General features: G+C 38.2%; 1 protein-coding gene across 6 annotated transcripts in view; it reads left to right on the top strand.

Annotated features, from left to right (window-relative positions):
• Positions 1–5,254: 5,254 nt before the first annotated feature.
• Positions 5,255–6,000, top strand: part of FREM1 (FRAS1 related extracellular matrix 1) — a 189,892-nt gene continuing 189,146 nt past the window's right edge. For 5 of the 6 annotated variants that reach the window (XM_075209801.1, XM_075209811.1, XM_075209819.1 and 2 more), the window contains exon 1: positions 5,255–5,763. The gene's annotated coding sequence lies outside the window, so the exon portion shown is untranslated. The remainder of the gene's footprint in view (positions 5,764–6,000) is intronic. The other variant, XM_075209793.1, reaches the window with a different exon arrangement.

Here is a 6,000-nt window from a genome sequence, read left to right as displayed (position 1 = left end):
AGTCCAAGGTAGCCCATTATGGGGCCAGCCCATAGGACAGATGATACCCAAAGATGAATAGAGAGCTACTGCATTTTGGGGCGCATGGTCCAGTTCTGGGCATGTGCAGAGTAACTGTGCACATTATACTCAACGTATCACCATTTATTCTCTTTAATGAGTCAGGCCTTTAGCGTTTAACCTGCTAAATAAAATGTTGTTTTAGCAATCACAATAGCACTCCTATTTATTGTGTGTGTGTGTGTATATATATATATATATATATATATATATATATATAATGGGTTTCATTGACCGAGCAGCGGCATGCAAGCCTCGCATCACTAAGACCAATGCCAAGCGTCAGATGGAGTGGTGTAAAGCACACCGACACAAAACTGTAGAGCAGTGGAAATGTGTTCTGTGGAGTGATGAATCACGCTTCTTGGTTTGGCAGTAAGATGAGCAAGTTTGGGTTTGGCGAATGCTGGGAGAAAGTTACCTGCTTGACTGCATTATGCTAACTGTGAAGTTTGGTGGGGGAGGGATAATGGTTTGGAGCTGTTTTTAAGAGTTTGGACTAGGCCCCTTATCTCCAGTGACGGGCAATCTTGATGCATCAGCATACCAATCATTTTGGAAAATGCTATGTTTCCAACTTTGTTGCAACAGTTTGGGGAAGGCCATTTTCTATGTCAACATGACTGTGCCCCAGTGCACAAAACAACGACTACAAAGACATGGTTTAATGAGTTTGGTGTGGAAAAACTTGACTGGCTGTCACGGTTCAATGCAGGAATACAGCTAAGGAGCCACAAATATGGTGAAAAACACTCAATGTTTATTTGCTGAAGAGTACAAAACAGAAGGGGTAATAATGAGCTTGCAGTATATACCAGGTACACGGCTGATGCAGGTAAGCAGGAGTCATAATGAGCTTGCAGTAAATACCAGGTACATGGCTGATGCAGGTAAGCAGGAGGTATAATGAGCTTGCAGTAAATAGCAGGTACACGGCTGATGCAGGTAAGCAGGAGGTATGGAGAGATTCCAAGCAGCAAGAAAACAAGAAGCACAGCAGAAGGAAGCAACAACAATGTAACTATAATAACCAGCCATGTATGCTGGGAGTGACAGGTATAAGAAGGGACACACCCAGGTGCAAGGGATAATTAATGAACAGGTTAGCCCCTAGTACAAACAAGGAGCACAATAGCAGCACCTCTGGTGAATAGAGGTACTGCCACAATATATATATAACACAATAATAAAGTCCAAAGGGCGGGAGCTGCCAGGCAAAGCAGCATGCAATGCAAGGCTTGTAGGCAGATCTTGACACTGGCCCGCAAAGAGCCCTGACCTCAACTCCATCGAACACCTTTGGGATGAACTGGACAGGAGATTGTGAGCCAGGCCTTCTCGTCCAACATCACTGCCTGACCTCATAAATGCTCTACAAATGAATGGGCACAAATTCCCACATAAACACTCCAACATCTTGTGGAAAGCCTTCCAAGAAGAGTGGAAGCTGTTATCACTGCAAAAGGGGGACCAACTCCATATTAAATTATATATATGTGAATATAATGGCTCTGATTTGTTAAGGAAATGTAAGTAAAACATTGAGTAAGTAGTCTCCTGGACAAAACCATGTTACAATGCAAGGGGTGCAAATTGGTTTTCTATTTTGCACATAAGTTAAATACTGACTGTTTTTTCATGTAGCACACAAATATCAACTTTAAATTTCAGTGTACAAATAAGCTATCAAGTATTTGTGTCTTACATGCAAAAACAGACAGTATTTAACTTATGTGCAAAATATAAAACTAACTTGTACCCCTTGTATTGTAACATGGTTTTGTCCAGCAGACTACTTACTCAATTTCTTATATATTACTATATATATATATATATATATATATATATATATATATATATATTATAACATAATATAATATAATAATATAATATTTATACATTTGTCATAGCTTGTTTAAAATGCTAAGACACTAATTTAAAATGCCTGGTGATATGTTATTACAGACAGGTGTCTCTTTTGTTGATTAAATGTATTGTTTTAACTGTTTGTATTTTATTAACTGAGATAAAGAGTAATATACGGTCCTCTTGAAGGTTAAAGAACTGCACCAGGTGGCCCCTGACGGGGATTAGAGAATAGCTACTGATGTGTTAGTATTTAAAATGTCATATAATTTGCATCCTCTTATCAATAAGGTCTCCTAAATTTTAAGCAATCCAGAAGCACTACCTAAACAGTTAGAACAAATTATCTTAGAAGTCTATTTAGCCATCAAAATGTATTGCTGCAAAACACAGCGGTACATAATGAAACTTACCATGCTGGGGCTGCTCTAGGAGCCCCAGAAATTATCCCCCATCACCTTCAACCAAATATTTTCCATCTTCACTGGCAGCTTAACGGCGCTGAATAATGCAGAAAGTGCTACTTGTAAGGATCCAACAAAGCTGCTCGCAGCTTAATATATTGAATTATGCTGCTGTCCCCATACAGGTCTATTGGAACAGCTGTAAATTCTGGTCATTAGGCTAATATTACAGAAATCTTGTTAAATAAAAAAGTAGTGAAGCATTTTGGCTTTTCACTGCTTAGTTTTAAAGTATTAATGACCTGTTAAAGGGGCATATTTATTATTAACTGCTTTTTAAAGACAATCCATTCCAATGCTTATCACAAAGATAAGGATTGAAATATTGTGACTATGTATTAAAAATCTTCACTAGGAACAGAAGTCACGGTAAACTGCTGTTCCTGCGAAGACCTGTGCCCTATGTCCTCTATGGTCACTATCACAAAGTGACCACCTTTGCAATAGTGACTAGAGGGGAGAGCTGGTAAGTTGCGGTTAGGGATCCGAAGGTCCCTCTACCGCAATGCTCTCCCCATAGGCATCAATGGCTAATGCCAGCTTCAGCTGGCGTTGGCCATCATGCAGAAGTTCTGTCCATTTTTATAGGATTTTGCTGTAAAAACAGATTAATAAATAGGCCCCATGATGAACCATATCTTCACAGACATAAGTAAGGATTGTTCATTGTCCATCATGAATTTGGTTAAGTGCCTGTAAGTAATCATGGCTGCAATCACATGTCCTAGTACATTACTTTTTTTACTCCATTCACCAGACTTGGAGAACTTGCACAAAATACAATGGCTAGAAATAAATCACCTGTATATATCTGTGCAACACATACATTACTTTTTGAACTACTAGTTTACTGTGCACTATAAAGATCTGAGGAACATTGCCCTGTTGCAGTTACTACAAGTATAGTTGCTAATTTATAGGGAAATCTGCAGGTTTTAAAAATGTGTCCCTGGTATTGTTTGCTCTACATGTTTCCATTTTTTAATATCGACTAAATGCACAATAGAAACTTTGTTTTTTTGCATACTGGATGACATTTTCATTATCCAGCCTTACTCTCTGTATTTTATACATCTTATATATGTTGAAAAGTACTAGTCTCTTTAATTAGCAGCAGTGCAGAGTGATGTACTTAGATGTATCTGTCCAGCAATACAGAATGATGTACTTAGATACATTTGTCCAGCAGTACAGAGTGATGTACTTAGATGCATCTGTCCAGCAGTGCAGAGTAACAAACTTAGGTGCATCTGTCCAGCAGTACAGAATGATGTACTTAGATACATTTGTCCAGCAGTACAGAGTGATGTACTTTGATACATCTGCCCAGCAGTACAGAGTGATTTACTTTAGTGCATCTGTCCAACAGTACAGAGTGATGTACCTAGGTGCATCTGTCCAGCAGTACAGAGTGATGTACTTAGGTGCATCTGTCCAGCAGTACAGATTGATGTACTTAGGTGCATCTGTCCAGCAGTACAGAATGATGTACCTAGGTGCATCTGTCCAGCAGTACAGAGTGATGTACTTAGATGTATCTGTCCAGCAGTACAGAGTGATGTACTTAGATGTATCTGTCCAGCAGTACAGAGTGATGTACTTAGATGCATCTGTTCAACAGTACAGAGTGATGTACTTAGGTGCATCTGTCCAGCAGTACAGATTCAGGTACTTAGATACATCTTCCCAGTAATACAGAGTGAGGCACTTGGATGCATCTGTCCAGCAGTACAGAGTGATGCATTTAGATGCATCTGTCCAGCAGTACAGAGTGATGTACTTAGATTATTCTGGCAAGCAGTACAGTGTCCCTGGAAATGATCTCAGAATGTTGACAACTTTACGCATACTTATATATCTTGTAGAGCATCTTTAATGCAGAATTCTGGCACTGCCTCAAATGTCAATTATTTTAATTTGTTACTTCCTGAATGCTTACAGTTCTTGAAAGAGTTCTGTACCCAAAATTATTTCTTACAGGAACTCATAGTATTTTCCATTATTGCACAATTGATTTTACTACAAGAATTTTGACAAATCAACTGTGCTTCCAACTGTAAACACATACAGCAATTTAGATGGCCAATATGGATATTATAGATGACATTAGACCCAAATCACTTAGTAAGTGGGTGCAAGTGAGCCAGCAATCTCAACCAATATCTACTCAGACATCAGCACTACTTGAAACTCTGGAAAACTGAAAATCACAACTTCGGTCCAATTTGGTCCATCTATTATCTTTGGTCACCCTTGAGATCACCAATGTGTGTGGCAAAATTGGGCAGATTATTTCAGCATTCAGAAGGAGACCCCAGTCCATTTATATACAGCTTTAGTTTATAGTAAGTGTAAAATGTCATATGTTGCATATATTTGCATCCAAGGGGATACACAACTGCTATTTGTCATCTGACATATAATATAGATCAGTAAATGTACATAGATTTTGTGTAGCATATACTAAGAATGTGTTTGCCATGTTTATATTTAACTTCTTATATTCTATTATTACTATTATGTTTCCCATTTTCAATGTTATGTTATTGTGCTATTTTTGTTTGCTTGATTAAAGTAGTTGTATTTGTTCTTTTTATTGTATTAGTGAGACATTGAGGGATTGATATCTGATTATTTTGTACATCACTTATGACCTTATTTCCTTTTTCCATCCCATTAATACCATTTAATATGGGAATATGTGTTTAACGTGTTTTTGTAGAATATGTTACAACTTTGTATGCCAGGGGGCCCCTGTAATAGTAACTTTCTGCAACAAACATAACTATCCATCATCTTTAGTATCTTGCACTCTGCAAAGTACATCGTTCATCTAAACATGTTCTTGTTGGATTCCTCAGAGGTGAGGTTGAGATAACCTTCCAGTATACGATGTGATGGTAGATCCCTGCACCATGGGAATCTCGACAATCGAGCTTCCAAATCTAAGCAAATAAATGTGGGAGTGGGATTTCCAGCTGTGTCATTTGAGGAGGGGAAGTAAAGTTTACAGCTGGCAGACTGCAACAGCAAGACCTGATAAACCACAGATCTCATTAACAAGTGCTCTGTGGGGTCCCGGCAGACCTATGCAGGAAGAGGCAGGAACAGTGGCTTGCTGCCAAACATTTAGCTGAGCTTAGTATAAACATTTTAAAAACATTTTTAGAAGTGCTCTTATCGCAATAATCCCCCAGATTTCGCTATTCTGGACATTTTCAACTACTTTTCTGCCACTTGCATTAAACCAAAGTGCAAACACTGAGATCAGCACTGACGGAGTATGCACAGAACTGAGTCCTAAGGATTTTCCGCAGGCTGTTTTAATTGCCTACAAGGCAAACTTTCTTTGACACCTTGTACAAGGCCATTTGTGAGTATTAACGCATATTATACAGTATCTGCGTCAAGTTTTACTTTTGTACTATTGTGTACATATATGTTGTGAAGTGGGGTCCGCTGGATGTAGCTTTACAGACATTTTGCTTATCTGTATGTATACTATAAAATTATGTGATAGTTACTATACTAGTTATATACTCTACTTAAGTGATGCCTTATCTTTAAAACTGCTTGTATTTATTATTGTACTATTTGCTGATGTGTGTTT

Source organism: Mixophyes fleayi, chromosome 1, assembly GCF_038048845.1.
Source record: "Mixophyes fleayi isolate aMixFle1 chromosome 1, aMixFle1.hap1, whole genome shotgun sequence".
NCBI classification, from domain to species: Eukaryota; Metazoa; Chordata; class Amphibia; order Anura; family Limnodynastidae; genus Mixophyes; species Mixophyes fleayi.
This window is presented reverse-complemented; position numbering and strand designations above follow the sequence as displayed.